The sequence below is a fragment of the Balaenoptera musculus genome, chromosome 6 (genome assembly GCF_009873245.2).
Source record: "Balaenoptera musculus isolate JJ_BM4_2016_0621 chromosome 6, mBalMus1.pri.v3, whole genome shotgun sequence".
NCBI classification, from domain to species: domain Eukaryota; kingdom Metazoa; phylum Chordata; class Mammalia; order Artiodactyla; family Balaenopteridae; genus Balaenoptera; species Balaenoptera musculus.
The window spans coordinates 870,352-892,502 of NC_045790.1; positions in this window are offsets into that span (position 1 = coordinate 870,352).

Sequence of the window (22,151 nt, forward strand, 5' to 3'; positions counted from 1 at the left end):
CTCTCACTATCGCGGCCTCTCTTGTTGCGGGGAACAGGCTCCAGACGTGCAGGCTCGGTAATTGTGGCTCACGGGCCCAGTTGCTCTGTGGCATGTGGGATCTTCCCAGACCAGGGCTCGAACCCGTGTCCCCTGCATTGGCAGGCAGATTCTCAACCACTCTGCCACCAGGGAAGCCCTATAATCTGTTTTTAAATAATATCATATGACTTCAGGTGTAGTATAAGAACCCCAAATTATATAATTTTAACTCCTCTCTCCCATCCATTGCACTATTATTATGTATTTATTATTATGTAATATACCTTCTAATACATTGCTACTTGTTTTGCTTCAGATAGTCAATTTTTTTCGAGTGATTACAAATAAGAAAAGACGTGTTTTTTTTTTAAACATCTTTATTAGAGTATAATTGCTTTCTTGTGTTAGTTGCTGCTGTATAACAAAGTGAATCAGCTATACATATACACATATCCCCATATCCCCTCCCTCTTACGTCTCCCTCCCACCCTCCCTATCCCACCCCTCTAGGGGGGTCACAAAGCACCAAGCTGATCTCCCTGTGCTATGCGGCTGCTTCCCACTAGCTATCTATTTTACATTTGGTAGTGTATATATGTCCATGCCACCCTCTCACTTCGTCCCAGCTTACCCTTCCCCTTCCCCATGTCCTCAAGTCCATTCTCTACGTCTGCGTCTTTATTCCTGTCCTGCCCCTAGGTTCTTCAGAAACTTTTTTTCTTTTTTCTTTTTAGATTCCATATATATGTGTTAGCATACTGTATTTTTTTTCTCTTTCTGACTTACTTCACTCTGTATGACAGTCTCTAGGTCCATTCACCTCATTACAAATAACTCAATTTCATTTCTTTTTATGGCTGAGTAATATTCCATTGTATATATGTGCCACATCTTCTTTATCCATTCATCTGTCGATGGACACTTAGGTTGCTTCTATGTCCTGGCTATTGTAAATAGAGCTGCAATGAACATTGGGGTGCATGATTCTTTTTGAATTATGGTTTTCTCAGGGTATATGCCCAGTAGTGGGATTGCTGGGTGGTATGGTAGTTCTATTTTTAGTTTTTTAAGGAACCTCCATACTGTTCTCCATAGTGGCTGTATCAATTTACATTCCCACCAACAGTGCAAGAGGGTTCCCTTTTCTCCACACCCTCTCCAGCATTTATTGTATGTAGATTTTTTGATGATGGCCATTCTGACCGGTGTGAGATGATACCTCATTGTAGTTTTGATTTGCATTTCTCTAATGATTAATGATGTTGAGCATTGTTTCATGTGTTTGTTGGCAATCTGTATATCTTCTTTGGAGAAATGTCCATTTAGGTCCTCTGCCCATTTTTGGACTGGGTTGTTTGTTTTTTTGAAATTGAGCTGCATGAGCTGCTTGAAAATTTTGGAGATTAATCCTTTCTCAGTTGCTTCATTTGCAAATATTTTCTCCCATTCTGAGGGTCGTCTTTTCATCTTGTTTATGGTTTCCTTTGCTGTGCAAAAGCTTTTAAGTTTCATTAGGTCCCATTTGTTTATTTTTGTTTTTATTTCCATTTCTCTAGGAGGTGGGTCAAAAAGGATCTCGCTGTGATTTATGTCATAGAGTGTTCTGCCTATGTTTTCCTCTAAGAGTTTGATGGTGTCTGGCCTTACATTTAGGTATTTAATCCATTTTGAGTTTATTTTTGTGTATGGTGTTAGGGAGTGTTCTAATTTCATTCTTTTACATGTAGCTGTCCAGTTTTCCCAGCATCACTTATTGAAGAGGCTGTCTTTTCTCCACTGTATATTCTTGCCTCCTTTATCAAAGATAAGGTGAACATATGTGCATGGGTTTATCTCTGGGCTGTCTATCCTGTTCCATTGATGTATATTTCTGTTTTTGTGCCAGCTTCATACTGTCTGGATTAATGTAGCTTTGTAATGTAGTCTGAAGTCAGGGAGCCTGATTCCTCCAGCTCCATTTTTCGTTCTCAAGATTGCTTTGGCTCTTCGGGGTCTTTTGTGTTTCCATACAAATCGTGAAATTTTTTGTTCTAGTTCTGTGAAAAATGCCAGTGGTAGTTTGATAGGGATTGCATTGAATCTGTAGATTGCTTTGGGTAGTACAGTCATTTTCACAATATTCATTCTTCCAATCCAAGAACATGGTATATCTCTACATCTCTTTATATCATCTTTAATTTCTTTCATCAGTGTCTTATAATTTTCTGCATACAGGTCTTTTGTCTCCTTTGGTTGGTTTTTTCCTAGATATGTTATTCTTTTTGTTGCAGTGGTAAATGGGAGTGTTTTCGTAATTTCACTTTCAGATTTTTCATCGTTAGTGTATAGGAATGCCAGAGATTTCTGTGCATTAATTTTGTATCCTGCTACTTTACCAAATTCATTGATTAGCTCTAGTAGTTTTCTGGTAGCATCTTAGGATTCTCTATGTATAGTATCATGTCATCTGCAAACAGTGACAGCTTTACTTCTTCTTTTCCAATTTGGATTCCTTTTATTTCTTTTTCTTCTCTGATTGCTGTGGCCAAAACTTCCAAAACTATGTTGAATAATAGTGGTGAAAGTGGGCAACTTGTCTTGTTCCTGATCTTAGTGGAAATGGTTTCAGTTTTTCACCATTGAGGATGATGTTGGCTGTGGGTTTGTCATATATGGCCTTTAGTATGTTGAGGAAAGTTCCCTCTATGCCTACTTTCTGGAGGGTTTTTATCATAAATGCATGTTGAATTTTATTGAAAGCTTTCTCTGCATCTATGAAGATGATCATATGGTTTTCTCCTTCAATTTGTTAATATGGTGTATCACGTTGACTGATTTGCATATACTGAAGAATCCTTGCATTCATGGGATAAACCCCACTTGATCATAGTGTATGATCCTTTTAATGGGCTGTTGGATTCTGTTTGGTAGTATTTTGTTGAGAATTTTTGCATCTATGTTCATCAGTGATATTGGCCTGTAGTTTTCTTTCTTTGTGACATCTTTGTTTGGTTTTGGTATCAGAGTGATGGTGGCCTCGTAGAATGCATTTGGGAGTGTTCCTCCCTCTGCTATATTTTGGAAGAGTTTGAGAAGGATAGGTGTTAGCTCTTCTCTAAATGTTTGATTGAATTCGCCTGTGAAGCCATGTGGTCCTGGGCTTTTGTTTGTTGGAAGATTTTAATCACAGTTTCAATTTCAGTGCTTGTGATTGGTCTGTTCATATTTTCTATTTCTTCCTGGTTCAGTCTCAGAAGGTTGTGCATGTCTAAGAATTTGTCCATTTCTTCTAGGTTGTCTATTTTATTGGCATATAGTTGCTTGTAGTAATCTCTCATGATCCTTTGTATTTCTGCAGTGTCAGTTGTTACTTCTCCTCTTTCATTTCTAATTCTATTGATTTGAGTCTTCTCCCTTTTTTTCTTGATAAGTCTGGCTAATGGTTTATCAATTTTGTTTATCTTCTCAAAGAACGAACTTTTAGTTTTTTTGATCTTTGCTATCATTTCCTTCATTTCTTTTTCATTTATTTAAGATCTGATCTTTATGATTTCTTTCCTTCTGGTAACTTCGGGGTTTTTTTGTTCTTCTTTCTCTAATTGCTTTAGGTGTGAGGTTAGGTTGTTTATTTGAGATGTTTCTTGTTTCTTAAGGTAGGATTGTATTGCTATAAACTTCCGTCTTTGGACTGCTTTTGCTGTATCCCATTGGTTTTGGGTTGTCGTGTTTTCATTGTCATCTGTTTCTAGGTATTTTTTGATTTCCTCTTTGATCTCTTTGGTGATCTCTTGGTTATTAAGTATTGTGTTGTTTAGCCTCCATGTGTTTGTATTTCTTACAGATTATTTCCTGTAATGGATACCTCATCTCATAGCATTGTGGTCAGAAAAGATACTTGATACGATTTCAGTTTTCTTAAATTTACCCAAGGCTTGATTTGTGACCCAAGATATGGTCTATCCTGGATAATGTTCCATGATCACTTGAGAAGAATATGTATTTTTGGATGGAATGTCCTATAAATATCAATTAAGTCCATCTTGTTTAATGTATCATTTAAAGCTTGTGCTTCCTTATTTATTTTCATTTTGGATGATCTGTCATTGGTGAAAATGGGGTGTTAAAGTCCCCTACTATGACTGTGTTACTGTTGATTCTCCCTTTTATGGCTGTTAGTATTTTCCTTATATATTGAGGTGCTCCTAAGTTGGGTGCATAAATATTTACAATTGTTATATCTTCTTCTTGGATTGATCCCTTGATCATTATGTAGTGTCCTTCTTTGTCTCTTGTAATAGTCTTTGTTTTAACATCTATTTTGTTTGATATGAGAATTGCTACTCCAGCTTTCTTTTGATTTCCATTTGCATGGAATATCTTTTTCCATCCCCTCACTTTCAGTCTGTATGTGTCCATAGGTCTGAAGTGGGTCTCTTGTAGACAGGATATATACGGGTCTTGTTTTTGTATCCATTCAGCCAATCTGTGTGTTTTGGTTGGAGCATTTAATCCATTTACATTTAAGGTAATTATCAATATGTATGTTCCTATTACCATTTTCTTAATTGCTTTGGGTTTATCATTGTAGGTCTTTTCCTTGTCTTGTGTTTCCTGCCTAGAGAAGTTCCTTTAGCATTTGTTGTAAAGCTGGTTTGGTGGTGCTGAATTCTCTTAGCTTTTGATTGTCTGTAAAGGTTTTAATCTCTCCATTAAATCTGAATGAGATCCTTGCTGGGTAGAGTAATCTTGGTTGTAGGTTCTTCTCCTTCATCACTTTAAATATGTCCTGCCACTCCCTTTTGGCTTGCAGAGTTTCTGCTGAAAGATCAGATGTTAACCTTTTGGGCATTCCCTTATGTGGTATTTCTTGTTTTTCCCTTGCTTCTTTTAATATTTGTTCTTTGTATTTAATTTTTGATAGTTTGATTAATATGTGTCTTGGCATGTTTCTCCTTGGATTTATCCTGTATGGGACTCTCTGTGCTTCCTGGACTTAACTATTTCCTTTCCCATATTAGGGAAGTTTTCAACTATAATCTCTTCAAATATTTTCTGAGTCCTTTTCTTTTTCTCTTCTTCTTCTAGGACCCCTATAATTCGAATGTTGGTGCGTTTAATGTTGTCCCAGAGCTTCTGAGACTGTCCTCAATTCTTTTCATTCTTTTTTCTTTATTCTGCTCTGCAGTAGTTATTTCCACTATTTTATCTTCCAGGTCACTTATCTGTTCTTCTGCCTCAGTTATTCTGCTATTGATCCCTTCTAGAGAATTTTTAATTTCATTTATTGTGTTGTCCATCACTGTTTGTTTGCTCTTTAGTTCTTCTAGTTTCTTGTTAAACGTTTCTTGTATTTTCTCCATTCTATTTCCAAGATTTTGGATCATCTTTACTGTCATTATTGTGAATTCTTTTTCAGTTAGAGTGCCTATTTCCTCTTCATTTGTTAGGTCTGCTGGGTTTTTGGCTTCCTCCTTCATCTGCTGTTTCTCTGTCTTCTCATTTTGCTTAACTTACTGTGTTTGGGGTATCCTTTTTGCAGGCTGCAGGTTCGTAGTTTCCGTTGTTTTTGGTGTCTGCCCCCGGTGGCTAAGGTTGGTTCAGTGGGTTGTGTAGGCTTCCTGGTGGAGGGGACTAGTGCTTGTGTTCTGGTGGATGAGGCTGAATCTTGTCTTTCTGGTGGGCACGTCCATGTCTGGTGGTGTGTTTTGGGGTGTCTGTGGCCTTATTATGATTTGAGGCAGCCTCTGTGCTAATGGATGGGGTTTTGTTCCTGTCTTGCCAGTTGTTTGGCATAGCGTGTCCTGCACTGTAGCTTCCTGGTCGTTGAGTGAAGCTGGGTCTTGGTGTTGAGATGGAGATCTCTTGGAGGTTTTTGCCATTTGATATTACGTGGAGCTGGGAGGTCTCTTGTGGACCAGTGTCCTGAAGTTGGCTCTCCCACCCTAGTGGTACAGCCCTGACGCCTGGCTGGAGCACCAAGAGCCTGTCCTCCACATGGCTCAGAATAAAAGGGAGAAAAAATAGAAAGAAAGAAAGAAGAAGGTAAAATACAATAAAATAAAGTAAAGTAAAATAAAATAAAATAAAGTTATTAAAAAATAATTATTAAGAAAAAAAAATTTTTAAGTAAAAAAAAAAAAGGACAGACAGGACCCTAGGACAAATGGTAAAAGCAAAGCTATACAGACAAAATCACACACAGAAGCATACACATATACACTCACAAAAAAAGGAAAAGGGGAAAAATTAATATATCCTGCTCCCAAAGTCCACCTCCTCAATTTGGGATGATTCGTTGTCTATTCAGGTATTCCACAGATGCAGGCACATCAAGTTGTTTGTGGAGATTTAATCCGCTGCTCCTGAGGCTGCTGGGAGAAATTTCCCTTCTTCTTCTTTGTTCGCACAGCTCCCGGGGTTCAGCTTTGGATTTGGATCCGCCTCTGCATGTAGGTCGCCTGAGGGCGTCTGTTCTTCACTCAGACAGGACGGGGTTAAAGGACCAGCTGCTTCGGGGGCTCTGGCTCACTCAGGCTGGGGGAGGGAGGGGTACGGAGGAGGCGGGGCGAGCCTGCGGCGGCAGAGGCGTCGTGACGTTGAAGCAGCCTGAGGCGCGCCATGCGTTCTCCCGGGGAAGTTGTCCCCGGATCACGGGACCCTCACCGTGGCGGGCTGCACGGGCTCCCGGGAGGGGCGGTGTGGAGAGTGACCTGTGCTCGCACACAGGCTTCTTGGTGGTGGCAGCAGCAGCCTTAGCGTCTCATGCCCGTGTCTGGGGTCTGCGCTGATCGCCGCGGCTCGCGCCCGTCTCTGGAGCTCGTTTAGGCGGCACTCTGAATCCCCTCTCCTCGCGCACCCCAAAACAATGGTCTCTTGCCTCTTCGGCAGCTGCAGACTTTTTCCCGGACTCCCTCCCGGCTAGCCATGGGGCACTAGCCCCCTTCAGGCTGTGTTCACGCCGCCAACCCCAGTCCTCTCCCTGCGATCCGACCGAAGCCCGAGCCTCAGCTCCCAGCCCCGCCCGCCCCGGCGGGGGAGCAGACAAGCCTCTTGGGCTGGTGAGTGCTGGTCAGCACCGATCCTCTGTGCGGGAATCTCTCCGCTTTACCCTCCGCACCCCTGTGGCTGTGCTCTCCTCCGTGGCTCCGAAGCTTCCCCCCTCCGCCACCCGCAGTCTCCACCCGCAAAGGGGCTCCTAGTGTGTGGACACCTTTCCTCCTTCACGGCTCCCTCCCACTGGTGCAGGTCCCATCCCTATTCTTTTGTCTCTTTTTCCTTTTTTCTTTTGCCCTACCCAGGTACGTGGGGAGTTTCTTGCCTTTTGGGAAGTCTGAGGTCTTCTGCCAGCGTCCAGTAGGGGTTCTGTAGGAGTTGTTCCACATGTAGATGTATTTCTGATGTATCTGTGGGGAGGAAGGTGATCTTCGCGTCTTACTCTTCCGCCATCTTGAAGCTCCTCCTTCAGTTTGTTAATATGATCACATTGAGTGATTTGCATATATTGAAGAATCCTTGCATCCCTGGGGTAAATCCCACTTGATCATGGTGTATGATCCTTTTAATGTGTTGTTGGATTCAGTTTACTAGTATTTTGTTGAGGATTTTTGCATCTATGTTCATCTGTTTTGTTTTTTAGATTCTACATTTAAGTGAGATCATATGGTATCTGTCTTTTTCTATCTGACTTATTTCACTTTGTATCATATCCTCCAGATCTATCCATGTTACTACAATCTATGAGAATGACCCAATCTGGCTTCTTTTAATGCTTATATTTTTAAAAGATGAGGAGGGCTTTGGAATAACAGATGAACATAGAAAGTAAAATTTTCAGACTGCCTCTGTATTTCTAACTGTTTATTTCTATGAATATAATGTAGGAATTATAGTTATATTTATGAATAAAATTCTAGTTCATGTCATCTGATAATACTTCTTAAATGGATATAAATTTTGATTTAGGCAGAGCAAGCTATTCAGAGTATGTACATGAATATTCTCTAGCTCTTATTATACTATTTAAATCATTGTTTTCACAATGTTCTCTGCATATAGTTGAATAAAGTCTTTCTAAATTCAGTGTGTCAGGGTTGTACCAGCATGTTTTTTAGAAAGCAGGTATAAATTGATTAGCTTTCTCTTTTTCATGGATTTGTCATGTAACTAAACTATTGGTTTGAGCTTGTGTGACAGTTACTTTATCAGTGCAAGAATGATGTGCTAATAGTTGAACGTAATCACATGCAATATTTTTTATGACTTCATATCAATACTGAATCACAAAGAAAGAAAAATAAATTAATAAATGTTTTTCTTTAGTTTTGAGTTTGGCCAAGTGTACACAGAGCATACTGTAATATGTTATATTTAATAGGAGAAAAGACATTCAGTTAACCCTCTAAATGGAAGCAGCCTCTAAGTCGAGGTATGTTTGGATTCTTTCCCCAGAATATCAACAGCAAGCTGTCCTTCCTGTCACCAGACAAATGATCAGTGCCTGCTGTTTAGTGAGTTTGACATTTAGAAAGGAAACCATAGAGGTCTTGGGGTCTTGTTCTAGTTTCTGTGATTGAAATAACATGCACAAACCATATCCATCTCCTGGACTAACCAGAGCTTGTTATTAACTGATGGTGCAGTTATGAAATACTGGTCATATTAACGAGGAGTCAAAGCATGTACCTGATATGAAAGGCAAGAACAGTAAGGCGTTTAATAGGTATCTCTTTTCAAAGTTCATCTCACATTCTAACATTGTAAGAAAGAAAAGCCTTGTTTCCTAAAGTCATAGTGATATGTCCCACGTAAAGAGTAAGTCATCCAAGGTCGTCTCACAGGTTCCAAGGAGGGGTCCGAGCTTCCTAATGTATTAACAAGAGGTCTTGTTCTATGGCAGGTGGTACCAAATTCACTCTCCCTCTAGCCATTAAAAAAATTTTTTTTATTGAAGTACAGTTGGTTTACAGTGTTGCATTAATTTCTGCTGTACAGCAAAGTTATTTAGTTATACATACATATACTTTTTCATATTCTTTTCTATTATGGTTTATCACGGGATATTGAATATAGTTCCCTGTGCTATAAAGTAGGACCTTGTTGTTTATCCATTCTATATGTAATAGCTTGTATCTGCTAACCCCATCCCTCTTGCCATTTTTCGAGAGGCTCCAATTTTCTAATTAACAAAATATCTGTTTAAGAGACACATGGAGAAATGTACAGTCTGAAGAGGTAGGATAAGTGATGAACTTTAAAATAATTGGGGAAACAACAAAAGAGAAAAACATCACAGAATACCACAGACAATTTGACTTTGGTACTAAAATGGCACTAGGGGTCAGTGTTTGCAACATCAATTATTGAATAGGAAAGATTTAAAATTACTGCTTAATAAAGATTTATCATCAGGGCAATGACTGATAATAGAGAAATGACTGCAGTATGTATTTCCACTTTTGTTAACTGTTGTGTGTGTAAAAACATGCTAGTACAGGGAACACAAACAGAATCTGCAATTCACGTGGAAGTGCTCAGAGTCACATCGTTTCAGTTGTTACATTATGAAATGGAAAAGAAGCAACTAGGGATAGATCTGTGTTTAACAGTGAACCAAAGAGGATTCCTTCAGAGAGACAGGCAGTGAACGAAAGGCATTTTGGTTTCAGCATTAAAGTGTGCCAGGCTCTGTCGCAGGTGATGGGTTAGCAGTGAAGGACACAGGCCCCTCCTTCCCCAGAGCTCACACTCTCACACTGCAGATGATGACAGATAATAACCAGCAAACAAGAAAGTGCCGTATGATCAGAGCAGAGGTGAGTGTTACCGATCGGGATCAGCGTGGGTGCATGGGATGCAGGTATTGGGCTGGTTGACAGAAGTACTTTTGAAGTAAAATCAACAGGATTTGTTACATAGACATATACAAAGTCATATAAATAGGGTCATAAAATACCGCATGTTGGTGTGTATTGTGTACACATAAATATATAGGCATACGTAAGAGCTTAATGGTGTTGCTTTGGAAGTCATTTCCTTTACATCACTCCCAGCTGCACAGACAGAACGGGCGGCACCACTGGTGGGTAGTTCTTTGCATCTCCTTCAGGGTATAGATGCTGCCTTACTTTTTGTCCAAGCAAATACAGTCAGTCCATTCTTCACATAGGAAAGCTTGCTCTGTGTGATCTTAGTGAAGAGGGCTGGAGAGTTTTCTTTATTACATGAAGTAAAAAGGAAAATATGAGGTAGGGCCTTCTTAAGATTCAGGCATGGTCCAGTTCACAAAATTAGCCTCATCATTCATTCATTGCCGAAATCCCAGCAACACATGAATACTTTAATTTTCTAAAACCAACTAGGGGGGTGTATGATCATCTGAACAGTGGTTAGTACGACCAAAAGATCTTTTCTCTTGTTCTTTCCCATCTTATTACCTACCTCTGCTTCCTCCTGTCTCTTGACTACTCCCTCTTTCTCTCTGTGTCTCTCTATTCCTTCCTCTGCCTCTGTGTGTGTGTGTGTGTGTGTGTGTGTGTGTGTGTGTGTGTGTATCTCCCTCTGCAGCTCCTCCCTCCATTTCTGTCTTTCTCCTTTGCCAACTCTTCTCCTTATTCCTTAAAGTTATTAATTAGTTCATGACCTTGGTCATCCTTTAGTCCCATTTCTTTCATCATTTCCTATCCTGCTTCTTCCCATCTTCCATCTCTCCTGCACTCACCCTCTGTCTGTATCCTCTGTGTGTGTGTGTGTGTGTGTGTAAATGCCCTTCTTTTAAAATGACTGGTATGCTTAACTGTACTAATTAACAAAGAACTGGGCATCTCAGTCAAGCTTTGCACCATACCCGGATACCCCGAGGTGCAGTTGCTGGTGTTTGTGTGTGTGTACACTTACTTGGCCATAGATTTCTGCTTATTGTGACTGTGGCTTTCCAGGAAGGTCCCCTGGCACCAATCACAATCTTGTAGGCCTGGAATGAAGAATTTAATCTTTATTGGAGAGACATGAAGTGTTCTGTCAGCACCATCGTGGCGTGAACCGTGTTTCCACAAGGCTCCTTTGAGATGCTCTGTGTGACAGCAAATTAGCTGTGCTTTCTGGTGACGCTTTGGCCAACTTGGTCATTTATCACCCTGTATTTGCTTTCCTTACCATCCTCTCTCTTGTCTTTCCTTCACTCTTATTTTCTGGGTTGGTAATCACCCTACAATGTTTGTTTCAGACTTGGTTTTCTAGGGAAACCAGGGAAGCCCAGCCCGAACTGCCAATGATCTCTATAGTCAGAGACCTGAGCAGGTCGGGTCGACTGGATTCAGTCCACACTATTTGTCACACATGTGCTGGTGGAAAGCGGAGTTGTGAGCCAGAAGGTCTGAAAGGTCATAATAAATGTGCAGAATTAAACCAAGAAATAAATGAAGAGAGAGAGAGGTGGGGAAAGGAGGCACACAGACACTGTTGCGTGGGTTTCTTCCTTCTCAAGACTTAGTTTCTTAGCTCTACTGTGTTTAGCTATTCTACACTTCCATCAATAGATCTGTCATTTATCTTAGGACACTTTAATGAGATTTCATGCACTTGCAAACAGCCGTTGTCTTGACCTATGTTGTAGCCAAATCCATAATAGTCTATCACCTGTCTTTCTTTTCAGGGAGTCTATCAAGGACCATTTTTGCCATATTTCATTTAATAGCCATCAGGTCTTACTATTTTAGCATCACTGTCTGCCAATGTGAATCTCCGTTTATCCTCACTTTGATGTCCTGAATGTTACTTATCTTTTCCTCTCCTCTAAATCTCTGGTGCAATTTTGGAAAAAAGAAAAAAAAAAAAAACTAATGCATTTCAGGGGGACATTAACAGCAGTGAATTCCAGGTATTTATAATTCTGTGTTTCCAAAAACACAGAACCCCACTCTGCCTCCCCCAAAAGACCAAAATGAAAGTGCAGGAAAACATACTTTGAAAGTGAATGAGAACAGAATTTGACCTGAGTTCAAAATTCTTCTTTCTCACTTGTAAGCTGGAATTGGGCTAATTCCTTCGCATCTCTGAGCCTCAGTTTTCTCCAGAGTAAAGTGAAGATTAAATGAGCTAAGATACTATTTAAACTGTGTAATAATGCCTGAAACATAAGATGTACCCTGAGCCACTTATGGACCTTCTATATGTCGGATCTAAGTAAGCTCTGCAAAATAATGAATTATTTGTTTTTCACTAGGTTGTAGAGTCATAAGTCTTGCTTCTTTGTGTTGTTTTTCCAAAACTGTTTCTGATTTCAAATATTAAAGCAGATATGTATAGCCCAAGGTTCCCAGACAATCTCATTTATCTGTTATACTTTCTGCTAACGTCTTCTTTCAGATACTATTAATATTTTTGTGAATGTTCCTTTTTTTTCATGGTGGTTTCTGCTCTATCACATGCTGACCAGCAGTAGTGGGGAAATGGGCGCTGTATCTGACATGGGTGCTTGGTTTTCCCAGAGTGAGAGCTCTCTTCCATGCCCAGTCTCATGGCCCACTCCGCTGGTCAGAGGAAACCACTGTGTGACTTTCCTCCTGCCCCAGTATAGCCCACCTGCTTCCATGACCCATTCTGATGGGCCGCAGCCCTTCTTTTTTCTACGAAGAGTTATGTTCTATGTCTGTTGAGCCACGTTGAGTTTGCCTGAGGAATTTCATTAAGAATGTTTCTATAGAGAGAACACTGTCTCAGTTCCCTCCTTGGAGCAAGCAGGGCATCAAAGCCCTGACCTGGACGAGGCCAGTGAGAGACAGTTTGAATCGGCATCACTTGAGCGGGCAGAGGAGAAAGTTCCGGAGTTCATGAGATGACCACGGCCAGAGACTGGACCATCCACCCAGTGAGGCAGTGGCCTGGGGGAGGAAGCCTGGGGAGGTGCTGGGGGTGGAACTGAGGCCCAGGCGCTCACTCACTGTCTCCAGGGCGTCCCCACTCCTTCACCCACGGTGGGGGAGGGCCAGTAAGGACAGTGGGCTTGTTGCTGTGAAGCTGCCATTTCCAAGGGAAGAGACATGATCAACGGTTCATTTTTGACACCTATAGTGATGACAAAGAATATTCTACATCACTGTGAGTTGCAGAGGGGGCAAAAATAGATCGTACTAACAAAACATGAAAGCCAGCTGTCAAAGTTCAAGTGAAATTTTACTGCAGTGGAAACAGAGTGCATACAAGTAAGTATTGATAGTAGCTGGCTGGCATCAGTCGAGATCAAATTCCAGGCAATACCGACAGTCTGATATCTAGTATCAGTGAGGTTAATGGAAACACTGTTATTCATAAGGCACAGAATTTTAGTACCAAGTATCCAAAATCTTTATTTTGGAATTGGGAGGGAGGTAAATTCCGTTTGAGTGTACCTCACAGCAGCTACTACCACGAAAATTCTGCATTCTTACCTAAACTTTTAGACCTTAGAAGACTATAGATAAATTACCTTTGGAAATAACTGACAGCTAGCTGAAATACAAAGTGTGCATAAACATGCAATTTTGAAAAATCATTTACATGATACATATCTAGATAATGATGAAAAATCTGGCCTGTCTGAGCTGTCACTCAGGTTTTGTCAGCTATTTCCATGAATGACTGTTTTTTCAAAAATGTTATTGAAGTATAGTTGATATACAATGTTGTGTTAATTTCTTCTGTACAGGAAAGTGATTCAGATACACACACACACACACACACACACACACACACACACACACACACACTCTTTTTTGTATTCTTTTCCATTATGGTTTGTCACAGGATATTGAATATAGTTCCCTGTGCTCTGCAGGACCTTGTTGTTTATCCGTCCTGTATATACTAGTTTGCATCTGCTAATCCCAAACTCCCAGTCCTTCCCTCCCCCACCCTCTTGGCAACCACAAGTCTGTTCTCTGTCCATGAATCTGTTTCTGTTTCATAGATAAGTTTGTCATATTTTAGATTCCACATACGTGATATCATATGGTGTTTGTCTTTCTCTGACTTGCTTCACTTAGTATGATAATGTCTAGGTCCATCCGTGTTGCTGCAAATGGCACTATTTCATTCTTTCTTATGGCTAATATTCCATTGTATATATATGTACCACATCTTCTTTATCCATCTGCTGATCTATCTGCATCTGCTGATAGACATTTAAGTTGCTTCCATATCTTGGCTATTGTGAACAGTGTTGCTGTGAACATTGGGGTGCGTGTATCTTTTCAAATTATAGTTTTGTCTGGGTGTATGCCCAGGAGTGGGATTGCTGGGTCACAGGGCAACTCTATTTTTAGTTTTTTGTTTTGTTTTGTTTTTATAAATTTATTTATTTTATTTATTTTTGGCTGCATTGGGTCTTCGTTGCTGCACGCAGGCTTTCTCTAGTTGTGGTTAGCAGGGGCTACTCTTCGTTGCAGTGCAAGGGCTTCTCACTGTGGTGGCTTCTCTTGTTGTGGAACATGGGCTCTAGGTGCATGGGCTTCAGTAGTTGTAGCACGTGGGCTCAGTAGTTGTGGCTCACAGGCTATAGAGTGCAGGCTCAGTAGTTGTGGCGCATGGGCTTAGTTGCTACGTGGCACGTGGGATCTTCCCGGACCAGGGCTCGAACCCGTGTCCCCTGCACTGGCAGGCGGATTCTTAACCACTGTGCCACCAGGGAAGCCCTATTTTTAGTTTTTTAAGGAACCTCCACCCTGTTTTCCATAGTGGCTGCACCAACTTACATTCCCACCAACAGTGTAGGAGGGTTCCCTTTTCTCCATACCCTCTCCAGCATTTATTCTTTGTAGATTTTTTGATGATCGACATTCTGTCTGGTGTGAGGTGGTACCTCATTGTAGTTTTTTCTCTAAAAACTAGCGACGTTGAGCACATGATTGACTTTTAATCATGGAATTTCACCTTATTTTCTTTTAAAAACACATTATTTTTCATAGTATGTTTCTGATCAGTCACACTGAAGAAAAAAGAGCATTAGGGAGAGATTAGATTTAGTTTATCCAACCACAGCGCCCGGACATCCGCCAGCAGATATCAAGTGCATTCCTCTAAACGGCATTCACTGAGGGATCCCTTGACACACTTTATGAGCCCTAGAAATAGTGTGACACCCAATCCAGTCAGTCACCCCTGAGCACTGCTGGTGTACAGACCTGGGAGGGTGCAAGCCGCACACTGGTGTGTGGAAAACACACTCGGACCACAGGGCATTTAGACACCTGAGTCCTGGAAGCAAAAATTACGTTTGTTGTAAAGCAGAAACTAACTCACCATTGTAAAGCAATTATACTCCAATAAAGATGTTAAAAAAAAAATTACCTGGTAAATGCTGTCGGAAAAGCTACTGCCTGCAATTTTAAATAGAATTGAATCATGTAAGTAAAAAACAGCCTCATTTCAAGTTATCTGTGTACAATTTAAGGAGTTTAAGTGCTAACTGCTTTAGGACAAAAATGCTCATCTTTGATTTTACCTAAACTTTTACACCTTAGAAGATCGTAGAAAGTGCATGGACCATGCCTTTTGCTGGCTCTGGATCTCTGTGGTGTTGTATTAGCATCCAGGGTGTAGGAAGCACATGGCAGTTGATGAAACTAGATCTTTCTGTTGCTAGGACCTAATAAAAATTTGGGCTCTTTCTTTGTGGAATAAGCAGGAGAGGTTTCCTAATAAAGAATTGTAGCTCTGGATAAGTGTTAGAGGCTGGGATTGATGGTAATCGGGAAACCGTCTAAAACTTGTTAACAGTTGGTTAATTTGATTTGAAGAAGTTGTTGAATCTGTGTGTAAATGTTCTCAATAGGCCAAAGTACCAAGCAAGAAGTAATGATCCCATTGGTGTTTCTTCTCCTATTTTAGTACTTTTGTATAAACAAGGTGATATTATAGCTACACTATGCATCAATGCAATAGGAGAATCGATGGTCAGGTTTTGCAGAGGAGATATTCACAATTACATTAGCAAGTACACAAATAGGTGAAAGTTAATAGAAAAATTCTGTTTTTCAAACCTCATCCTAACACTTCCTCCCCTCATTCAAAACAGATGCAGGTGATGGCTTTTTAATTCCCAGAGGTAATAACAGACTCCACAGGAGCAGTGCTTTCACAACAAATGAACAATCCTCTAAAAACCTGTTTCAATCGTGGTAAAATGCATGAGATGTAAGCATGACCATCTTGGCCATTTTTTTTTTTTTTTATAAATTTACTTATTTTATTTATTTATTTTTGGCTGTGTTGGGTCTTCGTTGCTGCATGGGGGCTTTCTTTAGTTGCGTCGAGCGGGGTCTATTCATTGTGGTGTGCGGGCTTCTCATTGCGGTGGCTTCTCTTGTTGCGGAGCATGGGCTCTAGGTGTGCAGGCTTCAGTAGTTGTGGCGTGTGGGCTCAGTAGTTGTGGCTTGCGGACTCTAGAGCACAGGCTCAATAGTTGTGGCGCACGGGCTTAGTTGCTCTGCACACGTGGGTTCTTCTTGGATCAGGGATCGAACCCGTGGCCCCTGCATTGGCAGGCAGATTCTTATCCACTGCGCCAGCAGGGAAGTCCCCATCTTGGCCATTTTTACGTGTACAGTTCAGTGGTGTTAGTACATTCACATCATCCTGCAACTGAAACTCTACCTGCTACGTAGCAACTCCACATCCCTCTCTCCCCCCCCGCCCCCCGCCCCCCATCCCCGCCTCTGGCAACAATTCTACTTTCTGTCTCTGAATCTGATGACTCTAGGACCTCATGGGAGGGGAATCAAACACTATTTGTCTTTTCATGACTGGCTTATTTCACTGAGCATTACATTCTCAAGGTTCATCCATGGTGTAGCATGTGTCAGTTTCCTTCCTTTTTAAGACTGAATAGTATTGCTTGGATGGACCACATTTTATTTATTCATTGATAGACACATGGGTTACTTCCATCTTTTGGCTATTGTGAATAATGCTTCTATGAATATGGGTGTACAAATATCTCCTCAAGACTCTCTTTTCAGTCCTTTTGGGTATATGCCCAGGAGTCGTATTGCAGGATCACAGGGTAATTCTATTTTTAATTTTTTGAGGGAACTGCCATACTGTTTTCCATTGCAGCCACACCATCTACATTTCCATCAACAGTGTACAGGGTCCAAATTTTCCACACCCTCCCCTACCCTTGTGATTTTCTTTTCAATAATAGTCATTATAATGAGTGTGGAGAGTATCTCATTTTGGTTTCGGTTTGCATTTCCCTAATGATGTTAAGCATCTTTTCGTGTACTTATTGGCCATTTGTATAAACCTACAATCTTAACTGTGTTCTCAACTATCCTTTTATGCTGTTAATAGTATAATAATAATAATAATAAAAATACCTTTGAAAAGTTACTATGTAGCAGATAGGGTTTGGAGTGCATTATGAGTATTGGCCCACTTGATCCTTGCAGCACCCCTGATACCACACCCCCTGGGTTGACAGAAGCTGGTTAACAGGAACTCTTGAGCTTGTCTTGCAGAGCAGCAGATAGGGGAACCGCTTATTAAAACCCCTCTGCTGGTAAATGGCCTTCACTGACTCAGCTTCCTTTAGTTATTTTGCTTGTCTTTCTTTTTTCCTCTCTTTAAGTGCATACCTTCCCAGCTTCACGCAGCCCAGTTGTTTTACAAGAACTTGGAGTCCCCTCCTGACCAGCACAAGCCTGCCGGGGCTGGTTGGAACCCCGCCCTAAAACAGGGCCTGTGAGGGTGTCCCATGCTGACATCAGAGGCTAGAAACGCCTCCTTTAGGTGATGCTAAGTGATTCCATTTTGAATCTGCACAAGCACGTAGCCCAGGTGCACCTGCTCAGACCACCGATGACCTCACCTCTCCCCACGCCTAAGACCACCCCGCCTACCCCGTAAAGACCCTTGCCTGCCTCAGAAAACTCGCAGACCTCGGCGTCTCAGTGTTTAGTTCGCTGTGCGTTGGGCAAACAGACCTGGTTCAGTGACAACCCCATGAGGTAAATGTCATTTTCCTCTTTTCTCAAATGAAGAAACTAGGACACAGACGGATTAAATTACTTAACCCAGGTCACACAGCCAGTTAGTCTTACAAGTCTGGATACCCAGTTATAAGTCATCCAGGTGTCCCTCCTTCTGTCTTTGGTGAGTTCCTGCTCTTGCGTTTGGGACCCAACTTTTCTCATCTACGTAGACCATTAAGTCATAAATTACCTCCTTTCTCCCTTTATTTCACATTTTCCAGGCACCTTCTCCCACATGCTGCTGGTACCATACACTTAGCGTAGATAGTTTAATATCATCCTCCTTACTTTAACATAACTCACCTCATCTTACCTTACAGGCAAAACTGAAAACCTTTTCTGACTCTTAACTTTATCCCTTCCAAGCTTCTGTTCATAATCAAAGACCTTTGCTACTGTTATTATATGTTGACAATTTATATGTTTATATATTTTATATGTGTATATACTGACAATTCCCAAACTTGAAGCCCCATACCTAATTGCTCCCTGACCCATATGATGAGCTTCAGACAGTGTACCTAACTTCTTAGGGTCTCCCTGACTTGTTTGTCCTTCAACATTTATAATTTTTTCCCCCCAAACAATGTACGCCCTCTTTGTTTGCGATCTCATCAATCCTTAAATCATCTACACAATTGCTCAAGCCTGAGCTTAGCCCTATCCCTTTCTGAACCCCTAGCTTTAATTACCATCACTTTCCGCTGATTTCTCTTCTAGATAATTCTCAAATCTACCCACTTTTCTCCGGAGAAACACTGTCGTGTTTGTCCCATTCACACTGGCCCATCCCAGGGTCTGAATATGCCAAACCTGCTCCAGTCTTGGGGTGTTAGCAGTGGAAGCTTCTACTCAAAATAGACTTCTCACCTGTCTCATGGAGTTGCCTCTTTTCAAAAATTTCTTTTAAAGATATTTAATTTTTACCTTTCATTTTTATTTTAAATACTACTTATTAAAACTTTTAAAATATTTGCATAGCCATGATGTTACTGCGTCCAAGCGCATACTGCTCACCACACGACAGGCCAAGAAATTGAGAGACAAGTTGTTGGGGCAAAGAATAGTGACTTTTTCAGAAAGCCAGCAGACGGAGAAGATGGACAAGTGTCCCAAAGAACCCTCTTCCCTGAGTTAGAATTCAGGCTTCTTTTATACTAAAAGGGGAGGGGCGTGGCTGGTTGTTGCAGACTTCTTGGTGTCGGAATCCTTTGTTCTTGTATCCACCCACGCAGGTCAGGTCATGATGTTCCTGTAAACCTCCAACAAGACAAATGTTATTCTCTGTTCTGCAACTTTTTATCTCTATATGAATGGAAAAGTGTTATGCCTTTAAAGGTCAGAGCCTTGAGAATGGGTTTTCTATATATTTCAGGCTATAGGCAACATTCATAACTTGTAGCAAAGGCAATAGAATACAAAGGTTAAAGTAAAAGAAACAGATCCAATAGGGAGTCACATTTGTTCTTCACTATTACAATGTTTCTTTTGTCAACTCTTTCTTTGACGCAAATATAATCTATCAAAGTATAAACCCTTTTTCTTCTAAAGGGTCTCAATGGAAGGCCAATGTATTAGGTAATATGGATTCATTAAATCTTTTTATTAGCAGATAAAAAACTAACCATGCCTGATACATAGATCATCATCTATTACTAGTGAAACTGGCTTCTCTGTCACAAAGTTAAATATTTCCTCCAAGCAACTTTTTTGTTCAGGATTTTTAAAATAGGTAAGATACATTTTTATTGTTATGAGCTTCATCTGCCAAGTAGTCATTTTGTTTTTAACGTTTCATCATAAAACTTATAAAACATTTAGTTTAGTGGAATTTTATCCTTTAGAGAACACAGAACAAATTGTGAGTTATTTTTCTACCTTTAATATAGCGTAAATAAAAATTGTGAAGTCTTACCAAATATTGTCTGTTGTTAAAGCTTGCTTTTCATGCAATGAAGAGACAGTATTAAGAATATATTTTAACACTTATAGACTAATTTGGGCACATAATAAATGGAAGATAGAAGAAATATATTAAAATCTAAATGCACACATAAATATAGCCAGAGATATCAGTATATTAGCTACAATCTGGAAAATGGTTTTCAGAGATAATAAGGACTTGACATTTTACTTAAAACTTACAAAATTTAAATAAAGATTAAAACATTTACTTAGATTTTGTACATATTGAGTGTAAATTATCTCCTAGGCAATCCTTTCTTTAAAAAAAAAAAAATAGACAATTTTTATGAGCAGTTTTAGGTTCCCAGTAGATTGGATGGAAAAAGGCACAGATATTTCCCGTGTACCCCCTGCCCTAACACACGCACAGCCTCCCCCATCATTACCCCCCACCAGATGGCACTCGTGTTACTGTTGATAAACCTACATTGACACATCACATCACCCAAAGTCCATGGTTTACATTATAGTTCACTGTTGGTGTTCCACATTCTGTGGGTTTAGACAAATGTATAATGACCTGTATCCACCATCATAGTATCACAGAGTAATTACACTGCCCTAAAAATTGTCCATGCCCTGCCTATTCCTCCTCATCTTTAATTTCTGGGACACTGATCTTTTTACTGTCTCCATAGTTTACCCTTTCCAGAATGTTACAGAGTTGGAATCATACCTTATGTAGCCTTTTCAGATTGGCTTCTTTCACTTAGTAACATGCATTTGTTTCCTTCATGTCTTTTCCATGATCTGGTTTGAAGGCTAATTTCTTTTTAGCACTGAATAATAATCCATGGTCTGCACCACAGTTTATTTATCCATCACCTACTGAAGGACTTCTTTGTTGCTTCCAAGTTTTGGCAGTTATGAAAAACCTGCTATAAACATCCACGTGCAGGTTTTTGTGTGGACATAGGTTTTCAACTACTTTGGGTAAATAACAAGGAGCAGGATCACTGGATGTATGATAAGAGTATTGTTAGTTTTGTAAGAAAGTATCAAACTGTCTTCCAAAGTGGCTTAACCATTTCGCATTCCCACCAGCAGTGAATGAGATTTCTTGTTGCTCTACATTCTTCCCAACATTTAGTATTATCAATGTTCTGAATTTTGGCCATTCTGATAGACGGGTAGTGGAATCTTGTTATTCTAATTTGCATTTCCCTGATGCATATGATGACGTAAGCATCTTTTCATATGCTTATTTGCTATCTGTATATATTTTTAGGTGAGGTGTCTGTAAAGGTCTTTGATCCATTTTTAAATCTGGTTGCTTTCTTAATTTTAAGAGTTCTTTGTATATTTTGGATAATGTTCCTTTATCAGCTGTGGCAATTATTTCTGCAAATACTGTTTCTTTAGATAAAGAGAATACAGATGATTTTAAAATAAAATACTAACTATGATCTATTTTTAGGGAAGTCATAAGGATTTTACAATCTTTGACAATAAAGAAACATTGAATCAAGCTGCTTTATAGTAAGAAATGCTCTATTCATATGTTAAGTATGCCTAATCATTTGTATTTCCTATACATTCTAGGAAAATAGTTATTTAGAAAAAATAGTGTTTCTTCTTCCTACTATCTGAGAAAAATTTAAGAAGGACTATATATTAGTATTAGCTGAATTTTAACAGTTCTTTGTGGTGGATAGTAGCACACAGAATTCTGTGTACCTGCTACAGTTTGCTCTTCTGAATTTCAAGGAGAATGTAGTGAGTCTTAGAAATCTGCAGTATTTATTGTGTGATATTTTGAGTGACATTCTGCTTAAACTGGGCATAAGCCTGGTAAGTTGAGAATCAGAGAAAGCAAGGTGGGAGATTTGATTCTCAGTGTCTCCACGCAAACACCATGGAGCCCAGGTGAAGCACAGGAGGGTGGTCCTATAGGGCATATTTGGAATGGAAAATTTAAATCTCCCACACTGGGGAAGGAAAGACTCTTTTTTCTACCTGTGTAGCGACTGAGTGTTTGCTCTTTTGACTGATGGGAAAAAGCTACCTTAACGTATGCATAATGCAGAGGGCAGGCCCTGACTGGGGTGGGGGGGGAATCAACCTTCCAAGGGCTTTTACTTTGTCAGGTTAGATGGACTAGTCATTCACTATTAAGAACCTTGAACAATAACAGGGAGACTTTTATATGCTGCACATCTAAGTGTGATCTGTGTTTAATGT